General features: G+C 43.5%; 1 protein-coding gene and 1 non-coding gene across 2 annotated transcripts in view; both read left to right on the forward strand.

Moving 5' to 3' along the window:
* CNTNAP2 (contactin associated protein 2) overlaps positions 1-17,767 on the forward strand; it is a 1,454,514-nt gene that overhangs the window by 597,564 nt on the left and 839,183 nt on the right. The gene's annotated exons all lie outside the window — the stretch shown is intronic.
* Positions 953-1,117, forward strand: LOC134413447 (U1 spliceosomal RNA). Its single transcript, XR_010026471.1, has one exon. It is a non-coding gene; the product is annotated as a U1 spliceosomal RNA (small nuclear RNA).

Here is a 17,767-nt window from a genome sequence, read left to right on the forward strand (position 1 = left end):
TGTCTTACATCGCAAAGGTCTCTGGTCAAGTGTGGGGGAAGTAATAAAACACCTCCTGAAAGAGGTGGATTGATGGTGTTTTCATTACCTTCCCCTCACTCGATCAGAGACCTTTGGGCAGAGGTGGACAGTGGAAGCTGTTCCATGTTCCATTTTCACTCTATGCTTCTGGTGGAACAAATGAATGTATTCAGCATAATAGAATATGGAATGGAGTCTGCCTAACAGAATCTTGTAATTCCATCCATCCCTACTTTGGGTTTCAAATGAGAATGTTCTAATCCAACAGTGTAGATCTGTGTGAAGAAGCCAGCTCCTTCAAATGCTTATTGAAGCAGGAACACTCTGTGCAGTTAGACTAGGTGAATATGTATCTTCACTTGAAGTTCCTAATGTAGTACCCATTCACAGTTTCAGCAGTCTTCCAGTCCAAATGGAAAGAGCCATTGTGGTGTATTGGCTAAAGTGTCAGACTGGGAGTTGGGAGATCCAGGTTCTAGTCCCCACTTGGCCATGGAAACCCATTGGGGGACTTTGGGCCAGTCACAGACTCTCAGCCCAACTGACCTGACAGGGTTGTTGTTGTGAGGATAAAATGGAGAGTAGGAGGATTATGTATGCCGCCTTGGGTTCCTTGGAGGAAAAAAGGCGGGATATAAATGCAGTCATTAAAAAATGGCTCTATATACATTCCATTGCACCACTGGTTATGTACAACAACTTTGTGCATGACTGAGGATGGTCCTTTAAGTTCACATTACTCAGAAACTGGCAATAAGGGAGACGGACTTCTCATTGGTGGCCCCTCAATTATGGAATGATCTCCTTGATGAGGCCCACCTGGCACCAACTTCATTACCTTTTCAGGTTAAGACCTTTCTCTTTTCTCAGACATTTGGAAGCATACAATGAGTTCAAGCAGGTCTTGGATTTTTCTTACAGTTATGGTCGGTTGCTCAAAGTGGCAGGGGAGACAACATGATCATGACACTGGTTTTCCCAGGGTGAGGCTTATCCATCGCACTCCAGGTGTGCTGACCCCTGCGATTTCCCCAAATGCGGGAAACTCAACTGCATAATTTGTGGTAGTAATAAATAATATGCATAATTTTTAAAATGTAAGCATTAACAGTTCCAAGAGCTTGTAACCGAGGCGATGAAAGCAATCTTTCTTTTTTTTTAATGTGCTATAGGGTGTTAAAAGTTGACCTGCTATAAGAATGAGTAAAGCTGACTTCTGTCAAATTGCTGAATGCCTGTCAAGTTGGATGTGTGGGGAATGAAGAGGTGTCCAATTCTGCTCCTTACTAGGGATGTGCTCCGCTCCGATTAGGAGCGTAGAAGCAGTAGCGGATTGGCCTGCTCCGCCTTACCCAGAAGCAAGGCGAAGAGAAGCGCCCATTTTTCGGAGCTCCGAGTTCAGGCGGAGCGCTCCGGTCGCCATCTTGAAAACATTTCGCCATAGGATTGCATTGCGGCAAATAATCGCACATAACTACGTTGTTTTTGAAGCTATCATTCTGGAAATTCTTGTGCACAGAGAGTCGTGGATGGGGGTCATTTTGAGACCACTCTCAACTTTCTGCGTTGTCTGGGTCGCGGGCTATATTTTTGTGAAAATCGGGTCAACCGCGCGGCTCAAACTGCGTTTTCGGCTTTTCGCCCATAGGATTGCATTGAGGGAAAGAATCGGGGATAACTGGGGGGGGGGTTAAGCTATCATTCTGGAAATTCTTGTGCACAGAGAGTCGTGGATGGGGGTCATTTTGAGACCACTCTCAACTTTCTGCGTTGTCTGGGTCGCGGGCTATATTTTTGTGGAAATCGGGTCAACCGCGCGGCTCAAACTGCGTTTTCGGCTTTTCGCCCATAGGATTGCATTGAGGGAAAGAATCGGGGATAACTGGGGGGGGGGTTAAGCTATCATTCTGGAAATTCTTGTGCACAGAGAGTCGTGGATGGGGGTCATTTTGAGACCACTCTCAACTTTCTGCATCGTACGGGTCGCGGGCTATATTTTTGTGAAAATCGGGTCAACCGCGCGGCTCAAACTGCGTTTTCGGCTTTTCGCCCATAGGATTGCATTGAGGGAAAGAATCGGGGATAACTGGGGGGGGGTTTAAGCTATCGTTCTGGAAATTCTTGTGCACAGAGAGTCGTGGATGGGGGTCATTTTGAGACCACTCTCAACTTTCTGCATCGTACGGGTCGCGGGCTAGACGTTTTTAAAAAATCGGCGGGAAAAATGCCTTTTTCAAAGGGCTGAGGGGCAGAGTCAGCTCCCGGTCATGATGATCCCAAAGTTGGAGGAGGGCATAGGCAAAACAGGTAACTTGGGATTCTGGGAAACTTCTCTTTCTTCATCTGAACGGGCTTTTCCCCGTGTTTTTTAACACAGTAGCCCCACCAAATGCACAAACACAACCTGAAATCATATACTAAGCCAAGAATAAGAGATAGAAACACAGCACTGCTCCCCACCCTAACCTTGGGGAACAACTGAATCGATGTGGTGCAAGGGGATGAGCTCCCCTAGGGCATCTCATCGTGGACGTGCCCCCACTCTCTCCTGCACTGGAAGGCCATTAGAGCCTTCCAAAGAGAGTAAAACGGTGGAGCAATGCCTATCATGAGTTGAAGTGAATGGTCACTTTTCAGTGGTGGAGCAATGCCTGTTCTGAGTCGAAGTGAGCGTTTTACTTCTTCTCAGAGCTGTGGCTGTCAGTGTCTTGAACTGGCAGCTACTTCCCCCTCCCCCGGGCACGTCCCCCTATTGCTGGTAAAAGACAGATATAGCCTTTTAAAAAAAGTTCTTCTTGTTGTTTATTGAGCAACACTGCTGCTTTTAATTCCACCCCTCCTTTGTTTATTGATTGATTTATTCCATTTTATATGCATTACTAGCTTATCCTTGGCTCACTTCCTTATGCCCCCAGAAATGCCAGCTGCATGCCTGCCTGCCTTCCCTCCCTCCTCCCCTGCCCACCTCGCAGGGATGGTGTGTGTGGGGTGCCCGATTTTCAAAAATTCGCCAAAAATCAGGGGATGATGGGATTGCTTTGAAACTTGGCATGCGTGTGTATATCCCCATGAGGTGTCATGGTGCCAAACATGAGGTTTCTAACTTGAACAGAAAAAAAGTTGTATAATTTTTTAGCTTTCAATGCAAGCCTATGGGGGGGAAACGGAGCTCCGGATCCGGAGCTCCGGGCGGAGCGGAGCGGAAGTGGGCGGAGCGGGGGCGGGGCGGAGCGGCCCGATCCGGAAAATGGCGGATCTGCAAGTGAAGCGGAGCGGGGGGTCTGTGCACACCCCTACTCCTTACCCCTCCCAGCCTAAAGCCAAATTGAGAGGTTGTGGGGTCAGTTGGAGCCCATGAGGATCAAAACCAGCCCCTATCTGCATTGCTTTGCTTCTAGTCTCTTTCTTGGTCATACTAGAGCAGCCTCCCCCAAACTGGTGCCCTCCAGGTAGTTTGGACTACAATCCCCATTGTCCCCTGACCATTGGCCATGCTGGATAGCACTGGTTAAAATCAAGCAGTCTAATAAGAATTCTAAAGAACTGAAACAATGGGAATTTAAGATAATTTTTTTTAAGTGTGGGCCTATAACACCAAAGGAAGAAAAGAAAAGAGAGTTAGGGTAAAAATAGCATTTGTTAAAATCATGTTTGTAGAGGTCTAATGGTTAGAATCTATTCCCTGTGGAGTTGTTTGCCTAACCTTGGTAGCATTTTATTTTATTTAAAGAGATGGGGTTATAAAGAGCAAGTGCCAGGGAAACTAATTGGTTAGAAGGTGCTATTTCTGCAGTAACGATTTCCCCCATTCCTAGGAACTTTTATAGAACAAACAAGAGCACTCATAGTTGGGCCTAATCACCACTAAGAACTGTGATCAGAAGTTAACCAATCCTTTAAAAAAAAATGGCCAGAGGGGGAGCAGCTAAATATGTCTTCGCCAAGACAAAGAACCTGACATGAAAGCACTCTTACTTTAATTTTTTTCATTATACTTTAAGGTGGCCTTAATTATTCATTGTGTTTTAATGGTTATCTCTTGCAGATGTATCTAATCAGATGAGGTATTTTGAGAGAGTCTGAGATACAAATTGCAAATCAGACCAAATCTGCTGCTAGTACCCTTGTGGCTGTAGCAAGCTGTGTGTTGAGGTCTACCTTGTCATACAGCACTACTTTACTTCTACCGAAACTTAAGCAGTAAAGTACTTAACTTCTGTAATTTCTTCACTGTCAGTTCAATGAAGTGTAAACCTGTGCTTTGCGCAGCCCATAGTGCCATTCCAGTGTGAAGCTACAATGCCACTCAAGAGGCATTATGGGGAAATTAATATGGCAGAGGTCAGCCACAGCTCCCTGGGCAAAGAAGTGCTGAGAGGATTGCTGGGCTGAGGTGGTATTTTGGCTTGGCAGTGGGCCCTATTGAGGGGTCGGACTGTTGGCAACCACCCATCAAGTTTGACCCCGGATATTGGCTCAAACATTGTGCTGAAATAGGTACAATGGATAGACCAGGATAGAGATGTAAAATCTCCGGGAATTTTGAAGCCATGGAAAACAACTGTTTTTCCCTCCTGGAAAAAATGGAAATTTTCAGGGGGGTGGGTTATAAGCACTTTTTACAGATTGAAACTCACTTTGTTACTTTAGGAACTTAAAATGTAATTATGTACAAGTTCATTTGGCATAAAATCATCACACTTGGTATCTTAAAAGTAGTGTATTGAAACAATTATTACGAATTGAATTTACTTTTTAAAAATTTGTACTTTTTTGTTGTTGTAAGAAATGGAGCTACAAACTTCTGAACTGTAAGGAACCTCTTTGTTTTTGCCTGTTTATGAAGTGCAGGCATTTTTTTTAAAAAAAAAATCAACAACAACCTAGAAAAAACCATCAACATTAGTAACAAAGAAAATTATTTATGTCTCTGCTAGTCCTCCACAGTGTCAAGCAGACATAAAGCACGCATTCCCATAAAAAGAACTGAGAAAAAGGGGGGACCAAGATTCAATGAATATGAAATTTAATCAGATTCATTTTCCGAGCTAAAGTTATCACTATCAGTTTCAGTCTCTGCTTCAATGGCAGTGCTGCCCCCTAGAGGCAGAAATGCATCTTGCTCTTGCATTTGAGAGTTGTAGTCTTAGTTTGCAATGTAGGACTTGCTTGTCCTTGTGCACAGAAATTGTAATAATCTGATACTGTACATATTTTTTAGAAATCATTTGGAGAAGTAAATATATGAACACCTTATCTTAAATATTATTCATTATGCTAAAATAAAACATCCTATAATCCATTTTTCTTCATCCCTCCCCCCCCCCATTTTTTCTTTTTTTTTTTTGGAAAAAGCAAAAGGCTTCAGAAAAATAATGGGGAAAGGTTGTTTTTTTTTCAAATTTTTCCAGTTTTTTCCCAGACCTTCACATCTCTAGACCAGGACCTCCATATGGGGATTTATACTTCCAGCTGCCACCATTTGCACGATGACAGTGACTGTTGTTTGATACAAGCTGCATGGTTTCTTAGTTTTCTCATGGAGCTGTTCTGTGCCTTTCCTTGGGTGCTGAAAGGTAAAGACATTTAGATGAACTCTTGATTGCCTATGCAAATGGATCAAAATAAGAAATGTATATGTAGCTTCTTTGCATGTTCTTAAATCATACCTAACTTTCCTTAATTTCAGCAACTCCATCAATGAAGAAAGAATTTCATTTTCTGAAGGCATGCATAATCAGTGTATTTTAAGATACATTTTTGGCATCTCTTCCTACCTTATCATTATCTTGGTTAAGTTACATTATTTCAAGCAGAACGTATTGGGTATTTGACCTCATCACAAGATGTGTCGATGGGATGAAAGATAATTTAAAAGAAAACTCAGAGAAGATGGGGACAAAAAACAACGTTGCTTTTCTTTGACAGTATCAGATGATTAGCCATTTTGTGAGGGGACAGTAACCTGAAGTCTAGATTGCTTGCTTTGTTCTCTATCTATGAGCCTGTTCACAAGACCATTTTTAATTTGGTAAGATCACCACAGGGATTTGGGGCTAGTAAACCAATCTAATAAGTACTGAAGCAAATAGCTAGATTATGACTCATCACGTTTTGGGAAATTAAAAAAATAAGTGAACCAAGCAAGGATGTGGAAAATCTTAATCACAATATGCCTTCATGAGAAAATTTACTATTCAGCAGTTCACTGAAAATGCCAAATCATGTTGTTTTTTCATATTAAAAAAGAAGTGATATCTTCAGAAGCGACTAGGAATTCCTCAAAAGTGTCAAAACTGGGATGCTTAAGCAAATTTCATGACAAGCATTGACTAAAGTTTGTATTTGGGGTGGGGCCTGCTGGTGGGCAGGGCCTGCCTACCCATGGATTAAGCGCTCCACAATCTAGTGTTTGGATGGAGAACCGCTAGAGAGGTTTGCGCTGGATTTTTGCAGTGCGAACAGTAGTTCTTTGTTATTCACAACAGATGTATTAGTATTAGGCACAGAATTGTCTGCAGGAAACAAGGCAAGGCCAGATCAGGTTCCTCCCGATCGAGGGTACTTTAAAACATCTCCCAAACCCAGTGTCAGAGTCCAGGGTGTGGGCGGCAGGGCCGGAGGCAAAAAGCATGGTCAGATGAAGCACAAGGTCTGGAATTGCAGGAAGTCAGGAATGGGCTACAGCAGGCACAGGAGACCATGTTGCTGTGGCAAAGGCTGGAGTGGGAATGTAGCTCTTATATAGCCCTTTCCTGGCTGCTCCCAGCTGGTCTGCTGATATGAGCCTGGATCCTGCAACTGCTGTGCGCCTGGCAAGGTGTACCGTGGCTGCCAGGTGATGATGTAGGACAGAACCTGACACCCAGTTGAGGAAAGAAAAAATAGGGTTGGCATTTTATGGTTGCTAGATGATTTTACAGTGTATGTCACTTTGGTTATTAGTGGTGAAGTGATTGAGTGATGCAGTAAAGAAATAAGGGGAACTCTATGAAGTCACCTCGTTGTACTACATGATGTGGTTGGGATCATTCTTTTCTATCGATATTGTAAAGAGGATGGTGGGACTGTGTGTTCCTAGCAGCTGTATTAGGATATGAAATGCCTCTACCTGATCTTCTAGTATCTGGATCAAAGTGATCTGGGCTACAAACCAATTCAAGAAGCACCTGGAAACTGTTCATATATCCCTCCTTTGCGAATATATTACTGCAGTGTACTTAAAACCAGAAAAGAGTTGTTCCACTGGGAATAGTGAACATTAGGGGTGTGCACGGACCCTCCGCTCCGCTTCACTTCCAGATCTGTGATTTTCGGATCGGGCTGCTTCGCCCCGCCCCTGCTCCGCCCATCTCCGCTCCGCTCGGAGCTCCAGATCCGGATCGGAGCTCCGTTCCCCCCCCATAGGGTTGCATTGAAAGCTAAAAAAGTAAACAACTTTTTTTCTGTTCAAGTTAGAAACCTCACGTTTGGCACCATGACACCTCATGGGGGTATATACATGCACGCCAAGTTTCAAGGGAATCCCATCATCCCCTGATTTTTGGGGAATTTATGAAAATCGGGCACCCCATTCACACCCCTTTCCATAGCTCCGTCAATTTGCACGCTGAAAATCTCAAACTCACCACCATGAGAGCTTATCCAGGGACACACACGCACGCCCAGACTCAAGGCAGTCCCATCATCCCCTGATTTTTGGCGCGGCTCTAACCTCTAACGCACCACCCATAACCCTAATTCACACCCCTTTCGATAGCTTTGTCAATTTGCACGTTAGAAACCTCAAACTTGGCACCATGATAGCTTATCCACATGTCCACATGGACGCCAAGTTTCAAGGCAATCCCATCATCCTCTGATTTTTGGGGAATTTTTGAAGATCGGGCACCCCATTCAGACCCCTTGGGATAGCTCCGTCAATTTGCATGTTAGAAACCTCAAACTCGGCACCATGATAGCTTATCTATGTGTCCACATGGACGCCCAGACTCAAGGCAATCCCATCATCCCCTGATTTTTGGCACAGCTTAACTCACCCCAAATTGTCCCATTCTACAACTACGTCAATTTGCAAGTTAGAAACCTCAAACTCAGCACCATGATAGCTTATCCACGTGTCCACATGGATGCCAAGTTTCAAGGCAATCCCATCATCCCCTGATTTTTGGGGAATTTATGAAAATCGGGCACCCCATTCACACCTCTTTCCATAGCTCTGTCATTTTGCACGTTAGAAACCTCAAACTTGGCACCATGAAAGCTAATCCATGTGTCTAATTCTACTGTATGTAGGGAAATGGGACAAGAAGTGTGTGTATGCTTTGCCCAAACAGGATTTGAAATGCTCAATCAGTGGCTGTTGCACTTCACAAACAGTGCACTGCACACACAGCACGCTCACACAATCACACAGTCACACACAGAGTCCAAGTAACAGAGAGAAGAAATAGAGAATATATATTTTTTTTTGGTATTTTTTTGTATTTTTTGGTATATAGAACCAAAAGGAAGATGAAACACAGTCAGGCTTTAAGATTATTATTATTATTATTATTATTATTATTATTATTATTATTAATTTATTTATTTATTTATATAGCACCATCGATGTACATGGTGCTGCACAGACCACACAGTAAATAGCAAGACCCTGCCGCATAGGCTTACAATCTAATAAAGTTGTAGTAAACAATAAGGAGGGAAAGAGAATGCAAACAGGCACAGGGAAGTGTAAACAGGCACCAGGTAGGGTGAAGCTAACAGTATAGAGTCAGAACAAACTCAATGTTTAAAAGCTATAGGGAAAAGAAAAGTTTTTAGCTGAGTTTTAAAAGCTGTGATTGAGTTGGTAGTTCTCAAGTGTTCTGGAAGAGCATTCCAGGCATGAGGGGCAGCAGAAGAAAAAGGACGAAGCCGAGTAAGGGAAGTGGAGGTCCTTGGGCAGGCGAGAAGCATGGCATCAGAGGAGCGAAGAGCACGAGCGGGGCAATAGTGTGAGATGAGAGAGGAGAGATAGGCAGGAGCTAGACCGTTAAAAGCTTTGAAGGTCAACAGGAGAAGTACCAACCAAACAAACACACACTCCAAAGTTTAAAAATAAAGTTTATATTAAATCAAAGTAAGGGAAAAACACAGAGCAAACTAAGCTAAAAGTCAGAAAGAAGCAAACAAACACACACACACGCGCCAAGCTAAATCCTAATCTATCTCCAAAGTCCAAACACAGCAGCAGCACCTATAACTAACTCCTCTCTCCACGAACGACAACCCACAAAGACGCTGAAAGTTGAAAGCTCTGAGGGTGCCTCTGCCTTAGTCCCCCCCTCCAACGCTGGGATTGGAGGATGCTTCATGAGGTGATCAATTCTTATCAGGATTGGGAGTTGAATGTGCCTGTCATCGCTTCAAATAAACCCCGCCACGCCGCAGCCGGGTTTACCCTACCGTTTGTATTGTAAATGTACCCGATTTTTTTAAAAAACATAGCACGCGAACCAAAGGACACAGAAAGTTGAGAGTAGTCTCAAAATGACCCCCATCCACGACTGTCTAAGCACAAGAATTTTCAGAACGATAGCTTAAAAATCAACCCAGTTATCCCCAATTCTTTTCCGCAATGCAATCCTATGGGCAAAAACCGCCGTTTGACCCGCGCTGTCCGTGTTTGTTGACCCGATTTTTTAAAAAAAATAGCACGCGACCCGCACGATGCAGAGAGGTGAGAGTAGTCTCAAAATGACCCCCATCCACGACTGTCTAAGCACAAGAATTTTCAGAACGATAGCTTCAAAAACAACCCAGTTATCTATGGGCGAAATGTTTCAAGATGGCGATCGGAGCGCTCTGCGGAAAGAGAAGCGCTCCGAAAATGGTTGCTTCTCTTCACCTTGCTTCTAGGGGTCTGCGGTCTGCTTCTACTCCGCCTCTGGGCAAGGCAGAGCAGGCCAATTCGCTCCTGCTTCTGCGCTTCTAATAGGAGCGGAGCACATGCCTAGTGAACATGATGCAGAACTGTATATCAACAGTTCTCTGTCACTTGCATTGTTTTGTTGCAGACAAAAATGTGAAACAATGGCCTAATCTATACCAAGCAGGATATTGCGTTATGGAACCAGTATGAAAGTGGCGTATAAAAGGCAGGAGCCACACTACTGCTTTATAGCAGTATTGAAGTACACTGACAACTGTTGGGGCCCACTGACACATACCATATACCACTTTCATAGCACAATATCCTGCTTGGTGTAGATTAGGCCAATATTTCTGGATTCTGCATATCCTTGGCAGCCTAAACATGCTTTGCTCTTATAGACCTACAGGGCACTGATTTGTTATGTTATCCTCATTCCCTTTTTTCCCTGAAGTTGAAACCTCTTCTCCTTGAGCTTTTCCAGTTAGCTAGAAAGGACACAATGTGAATTAAAATTTTACAAACTTTGCCACACGGCATGCGCTTTCCCCCGCATATTTCAAAAATGTCCGTCTTCCACGATAGTGTCTTTCCCATTGAGTCCTCATTACCAGCCCCCTTCTGTTAGAGGTGATGTTTACAGCCATGAACAACAAGACAGCAAAATAAATTTAGCTTTGTGTTCTCCTGTTTTGATGAAATTTCTTCGCCCCTCTCAAAGTGAAGGCAGAATAGAACAAAGCAAAACTAGAATCCCACTAGGCCTTGAGCATCCCTGATGAGTTTATGAGTGTCATCCTCCATTGTTACATCTTCATTTCTCTGCTTAGCTGAAGGGGGTGTGTGCTTTGCTTCTCCAGACCAGCTGCTTTTTCTCTTGATGCAGGTGGTTTAAGGATTTCTGGGGCTCTTTTGTCCAAAGGAGATGGTGCTGACTGCTCAATCCCACATGTAGTGGGTGATTGAAGTTTTGGATGCCCTATAGACATTATATAGCTACCTTTAGTGTGTTGCAAATAAGTTGTATGGTTTTATTAGCTCATTAAAGAAATTTAGTAGCTCAATCCCTTCAAGTGCTGCTAGAGCATTTTAGGGTTAGGGTGTCCAACTGCAATAGAGGACTGTAGTGGATAGAGTGACTGTATGAGATGTACCGTGGTCTGTATATGAGAGCTAAGAGTCTGAGCTGGGAACTATGAGCTCCTCCATTCAGATATTGCTTCTGTCATTAATTCAGTAGGTGATTTTAGACTAGGGTTGGGTGAATGAGCGATATTTCTGTCCAGGTTTGCAATTGCTGCTCACTCTACATGAACTTTTGAATTCTGATGTGAGCTGACCTGATCTGTACCTCCATGGCCAGCGTGCAGTTCAGAACATAATTTTCTTCCAGATTTCACACTACTCCAAATTTGGCGATGCAATTCTTGGCTCAAGGAATGTACCAAAATGCATTCAAAATACATATTTTAGGATAAAATATATTTAGACATGTGCTTTGAGATTATGTGTGTGTGTATGCACTTATTTTGTGATGAGACACATTCAAAATGCTATTTAAATAAGATTTATGAATGTCGGGATGGGGATGTTTTAAAATAGCAAATTAATGTAGAGCAGGATGGAATGCCTTATATATGAAAAATGTGTGAAGTTATATGGACTAGACATAGAATGATCCTGTCATCACTAACTGATGAGGGCTGGCTGATAGGGATGGGCAAACCCCCGCACATGGAGTTCATGCTCTGCTTGCCAGATTTCTGCTGGTTGCCCGAACCAGGGACACACACAGGATGAACTGCCAGATGGTCCACAGATGCCTGTGACGGCTTGTAACTTTATTTTATCCATGAGCCCCTACTTTGTGCAAAACTGCTGGTGGGAATATTTATGTAAATCATGATTTGTGCAAATTCATAGCAGTAAACAGAACAACTTGCCCAGAACTTCAGGTGTAAAGGCCCATTTGCACATGCATTTTGTGTAAATCATGCTATTCACATCCACAATTTGTGGAAAACACAATTTCGGTAAGTGTTCCCACCTGCAATTTTGCACAAATGTGGATTTGCACAAATCTGCATTTTCACAAATTGCAATTTGCACAAAAAAAGTGGGAAACTGCAAGATTACCCAAATTGGTGCAGGTCGAGTCAACCCAGCTCCTGAGATCATGTGAGAGGGCATGTGGTGGTGGTGGTGGTGGGGACTCCACCCCCAAACCAGATTCCTCTAACACCCCTAAGGTAGATAGAAGGATATGTACTTCAAGAGTGCTGAAGCCTGTTATTCTTCACCTGTTGACAACACAGCACCATTTTCCTTACTCCACTGTAGGGCTGAACATGATTACGTAGACCAGCCTTTCCTAATGTGGTGCCATTGGCCACGTTGGCTGTGATGATGGGGGGTTGTACTCTGTCACATATGAATGACAAAATGTGTTCTGCCACTTGGGGAAGCCTGATGCAGACAATATATGAACATATAAGTGTATGGGACAGACCTCCATAGTTCACTGTCAGAACATATGCTTTGCACGTATAAGATTCAATTGCCAGCATCAAGAGAATACAGGGTGCTGAAGGAGTGCTAGAAACTGGCCTCTTTAAGAGATGCATACTCATAGAGTGGGTGGGATTTGGGACTTTTTTGGAGCCTGGAAAATAATAAAATAAATCCTATTCTCTTTTACATGCTGCTGGAACAAGTTGTTTGCTAGGGAAATAATCAATTCCTGTATAACTTGTATCCGGCTGAATCCCTTTGCTTCTGACTTCCATCTTAGCACAAGCCCCTGTCACCCATGACTATTGACTAGCGGCCCCTGTCTTCTGCTTGCTTCTGTGTTTCTCACTGCCCTGCTGTTGTATTTCTCCAACCAACAGGAGACAACTAGAGCCAGAACTGTATGGAAAGCTCTGATGTTCTACAAGTTAACTGGAGCTACAGGATAAATGTCTAGCTATGGGAATGCAGTTGATTTTGAGCTTCATCAAGTCTATAGATAATATCTTGCTCATCCCGCTCTAACACAACCTTCAGGACAAAGTAACACTCCCGAGTACTGATACACAGACTAGCAAAACTCACATTTGTAAACGTTTTCCAAGTTCCACCTCGCAGCTCGTTCCGTCAGCCTGCAAAGCTCTGCCACTAGGGTTGGATTGAAATGGTCTCCCCCAGTTTGCCGCCCCATTTCTCAGGTGGTGAATTTGGGCAGGCGTTTCCATTCTGGTTTGAGAGGGGTGTTGAAGCGCACCCTGTAATGGATCCAGCCCAGTGTTTCCAGCACCTGTGAGGAACAAGTGGTGACATAGATAACTAAAGAAGGTAAATGACAGAATCAACAGTATTGCTATGAGGAAGGCAAACAACAACACAACAGAACACATCCTAATTATGTAGAGCAGGTAAAATTCCTTCCTATATTTGTCAGCTGGCAGCTAACCTCTAATCATAGCAATGAGGCAATACCAACATTAGGGAGGGTAGATCAGAAATCCAGCAATGGCAATGGCCAAAGCCACATGGGGGCCTTCTATGGCCGAGGAATGGACAAGAGAGCAAAGTCTCTTTCCCATGCCTAATCCCAGGCCACTAGGTGTTTCCACCATCATCCACATCCTTGCATGATAGTGGAAACAGGGGTCTCACGTAAGCAGGGAACTGGATTAATAGGAACATAGGAAGCTGCCTTATACTGAGTTCATACCAATAGTCCATCTAGCCCAGTATTGTCAACACTAACTGGCAGTAGCTCTCTAGGTTTCAGGCAGGATTTTTTCCCTGCTCTACCTGCTGCCAGTATTACATTAACTCTATCCTGCAACTTGCAAAGAGCACCTTTTCAGGATTCCAAGTCAGAACATGAAACAGTGTTCCCTTATGTCATCCCCTATTATATATTGTACTTGTTTGGTTTGCAGTCATTGATTTACCATCTGCTACAATTTGAAGTCAATTAGAAGTTATCCATGAAGCACACAAACAAAACACTGCAAAGTTCTGTCGAAAAGGCCAAGGCAACAAAAGAGACAACAGTATCGATGGCTCTGGGAATATGTATCAAGATTTGACAGTCTGTTCTTTCCCTATGATGTAGTGCTGAGAAGTCCATATTTCTGGAGGGTACTTGGAAGGAAAGTGGCATAATGGAGAGAGATACCTTAGGCAACTGAACTCTTGCCCCTACTCATTTTTGCTTTGCTGAGACATATGGCAGCAGGCAGGAAGAGCCCCAGGGTATATTCTCAACAAGTGTCTGTGCATAGTTAGCACCAAAGCTGAATGAACATGCCGAAGTGCACATGTGCCATAAACTGGCTTATGTGAGGGTCCCTGTTCTTATTTCTTTCTCTCATGTAGACATCTGCTGCTGAAATGCAAATACTTAAAAAACAACAACAACTCCACATCAGATAGAATGTTTTGACCGGCTGCAGTGATGTTTTTACAAATCAGCCACTATCACTTAACGCAAAGAAGTCTGCGTCTCCAAACCGCCATGGGCACAATGTAGTCAACACTGAGCCTGTTTAAGCCCCGTAGATATCAGTGGTGAGGAATTTACGCACATGCTTCACAATCTTTCCCACTAAGAGCCCCATCACATCTAGGTCGAAACGCGTGGCTCCTGTTGCTTCTCTGTCATTGCTCCCTGAAAACAGGAAGTAATGAGGCCCATTCGGAGAGCAGCAACCGGACTTTCTCTGAGTTTTTTTTGCGGCACAACAAAGGCCAGAAGGGGCAGAAGACGTGTGTGAGGCAGACGACGGCATGTCAGCAATCCGTGAGAGCCCAGTCACGAGCGTGCAAGTAAAACGCTCATCGGATGGAGCTTTAAATTACATGAGATTTAAAACAGCTTGACTCTAGCTGGATTGTGCTCCACATCTAGCTTTGGCCATTGGGCAGTAGAGAAATGTAATGCATACACTAGTGCTGTGCCAAAAATTTCTCCCATGAAAATTTCGACCATTATCATTTAAATTTTATAGAAAAGAAATTGCTTTCGAAAAGAAATTCAAAGGAGAAGATATTTCAGAGAAATGCTCATGGGTTTGGTTCAGGGTTCTTGTGCTTACTTTACTTATGAGATGGTTGAGGAGTATGTGTGAGCGTCTTGCCCTTTATTGTACCGTCATCTCCCTGGCTGCCTGTAGCCCTCCTTGGCTTCCCACACTTCCTATCCAGGGGAAGACATCATGAATTTATTCCTCCCGTAGGGCCTTTTCAGATCAGGAAGTGCAGGCAGCCTGGGAGACTGTAGAACAATGGAGAGAGGTGTAATAGAAAGAAAATGATACCCTCAAACACCTGACAAAACCACTGCCAACATTCATTCAAAATAAATTAGAAAGTGCCCTGAGAATCAAGCAGAAAAACGGAAGCCCTTTTAATGGAGAAAGAAAACTTTCAGGAAATTCTGGAGATGTTTCTTTTCTTACAAATAAAAGGACACTTTTCAGAATTTTCTCAAAGTTTTCTTCATTTTTATTTTGTGGTGGCTACATTCCCTCCCCTCAATGCCCTGGAGTAATGCTGGGGTGTTGTAGAAGATGCAAAATGGAGGCCAGGCTGCCCACACAGTTGATGCTGTTGCCACTTGCAGTGGCATTGGGGGGGGGAACCCATTTGGGGGAAAAGAAGAAGAAATAAGCTATTCTACAACCCCTACAGCCTTTGCCGAAGGTAATGCTTACCTGTGAGAAATTGTTGGAGAATTTCTCCTCACCTTGGAGAAATTCGGTGAAATTGTCCCCCCCCCCCAATTTCTCTACCCACAAATAGGGTACAGAATGTTTAAGAAACCATTTGTGCACAGCTCTAAAATAAACATAGCAATATTCTGGTGTTATTAATGTACTCTTATTTTCTTCCTACATTGGGGCAGGATCTACACTATTCATTACACCGTTGTTTAAGTGCATTGTTGCGTCCTTCCTTGCTACGTTAGGAAATGCAACTTGAGCCCAGTCAAACGAAATACCTTTTCTTCTATCGTTTTACCCCGGCACACTCTTCTTTAGAACGTTCTTCATTATGCTCATACCAGCTCTGAAGTAAACCTCCTTCTTCCGGTGACTCTGAGCTAGACCTGCCGGGATAAGCCGGCAGGGAGGCGGGGCGACGCATAGGGACGAGGGAAGCCCTGCAGCATCTTAAAGGGGCCACGTGCGCCCCGAAAGATAAGCGGTTTTTTTAAAAAATTAAGCCTCTGTCCCCTCTTTCACCGCCCTCCCTCCCCCTCCCCCTCCCCCTCGTCGCGTTGTGCCAGCTCTCCCTCCCCTAGAAAAGCCCTCACTTGTCCTAATCAGGAAGCAAAGACCATGGTCACGAGACATGACTTTGAAAGACGGCATTGAAAACAACGAAAGGTTGGGACACATTGTTAGTTTTAAAACGATTTTAACAGAAAGTGGAATGGTTTTAAAAGTCAGAAGAAACGTAACAACAACAGCATCACGTGACTGCTGACGTCATCTCTGCCAACTTGTTACGTTTCATCTAGACAAGTGTAGACGGGCCCAGAGCTAATTTAATGTGGTACCAAAATGACTTTACCTATTGAGAAACCAGTATTATGGTGTTAAAGTATTCTTAACACTGGATTCTGGCCCTATACTATGCCAAACTCTGTGAGCTGTATAACCATTAAAAAGTTGTGGCCATTTTTTTAACCCACTCCTGAATATGTATGTGCCCCTCCTTCATTTATTTATTTATTTATTTATTTATTGCATTTTTATACCGCCCAATAGCTGAAGCTCTCTGGGCGGTTCACACATGTTCAACGTTACAGAAGTCTCATCCATATATCTAGACCAAGATAGCTTAAAGATCTTCTACTTGCATATGAATTTGCCCACCTTGTGAGATCAATGGGGGGAGCATAGCTTGCAAAGCATTCCAGGACACATGGGAGCTCGCACACAGACACCTGTTCCCTGCTCATACATTGGGACAATGTGTGAGTAAAATCCCTGAGTCGGGCTTTGGTCCAAGGCACATTTGATAGATTGTCCTGGGAATCCACCTGATCACTCCACCTCCTCGTTGCTTCTCTGATGCCTCCTTATTCTGGCAGGCATTTAATTCATCTGGTTAGTCTGATTTGGTATTTTTATTTGCAACCCTGTCTGCATTAGAGCAGTTTTACAATGAGACTTACTTCTGAATAAATCTGCTTAGGGTTACACCGTTAACAGCTGTTACTTTATTTAGTTTTTAAATATTGTTTTAAGCTGTGATTGTTACATCATTCCTATTTTTGACCATCTTGGACAACTATTAGATGGACAGCTGTATAGGCTAGCACATGTGGCAGTGGCAAAGTTTTTTTAATATCATTTTCAATGCCATTTGTCTGGAGCTACTATATAGTAAAGGAGTGTTGGTGTACATCCAGTGTCTCATCCAAATATGTCAATAGGATCATAGAATCATAGAATAGCAGAGTTGGAAGGGGCCTACAAGGCCATCGAGTCCAACCCCCTGCTCAATGCAGGAATCCACCCTAAAGCATCCCTGACAGATGGTTGTCCAGCTGCCTCTTGAAGGCCTCTAGTGTTAGAGAGCCCACAACCTCCCTAGGTAACTGATTCCATTGTCGTACTGCTTTAACAGTCAAAATTGGAATCAGTTACCTAGGGAGGTTGTGGGCTCCATTTATTTCATGTGTATCCATGGTGTACATCTTCCTCCACCACCCATTTTCTATTTTTAACAGTTCTGAATTGTAAGTTAAGCTGAAAGAGAATGATCCTCACTGTCATCTATTGAACTTCATAACACAGGGGGCTCTTTTGAGTTTCCTCCCATCATTAG

This window comes from Elgaria multicarinata, chromosome 1, assembly GCF_023053635.1.
Source record: "Elgaria multicarinata webbii isolate HBS135686 ecotype San Diego chromosome 1, rElgMul1.1.pri, whole genome shotgun sequence".
Taxonomy (NCBI): Eukaryota; Metazoa; Chordata; class Lepidosauria; order Squamata; family Anguidae; genus Elgaria; species Elgaria multicarinata.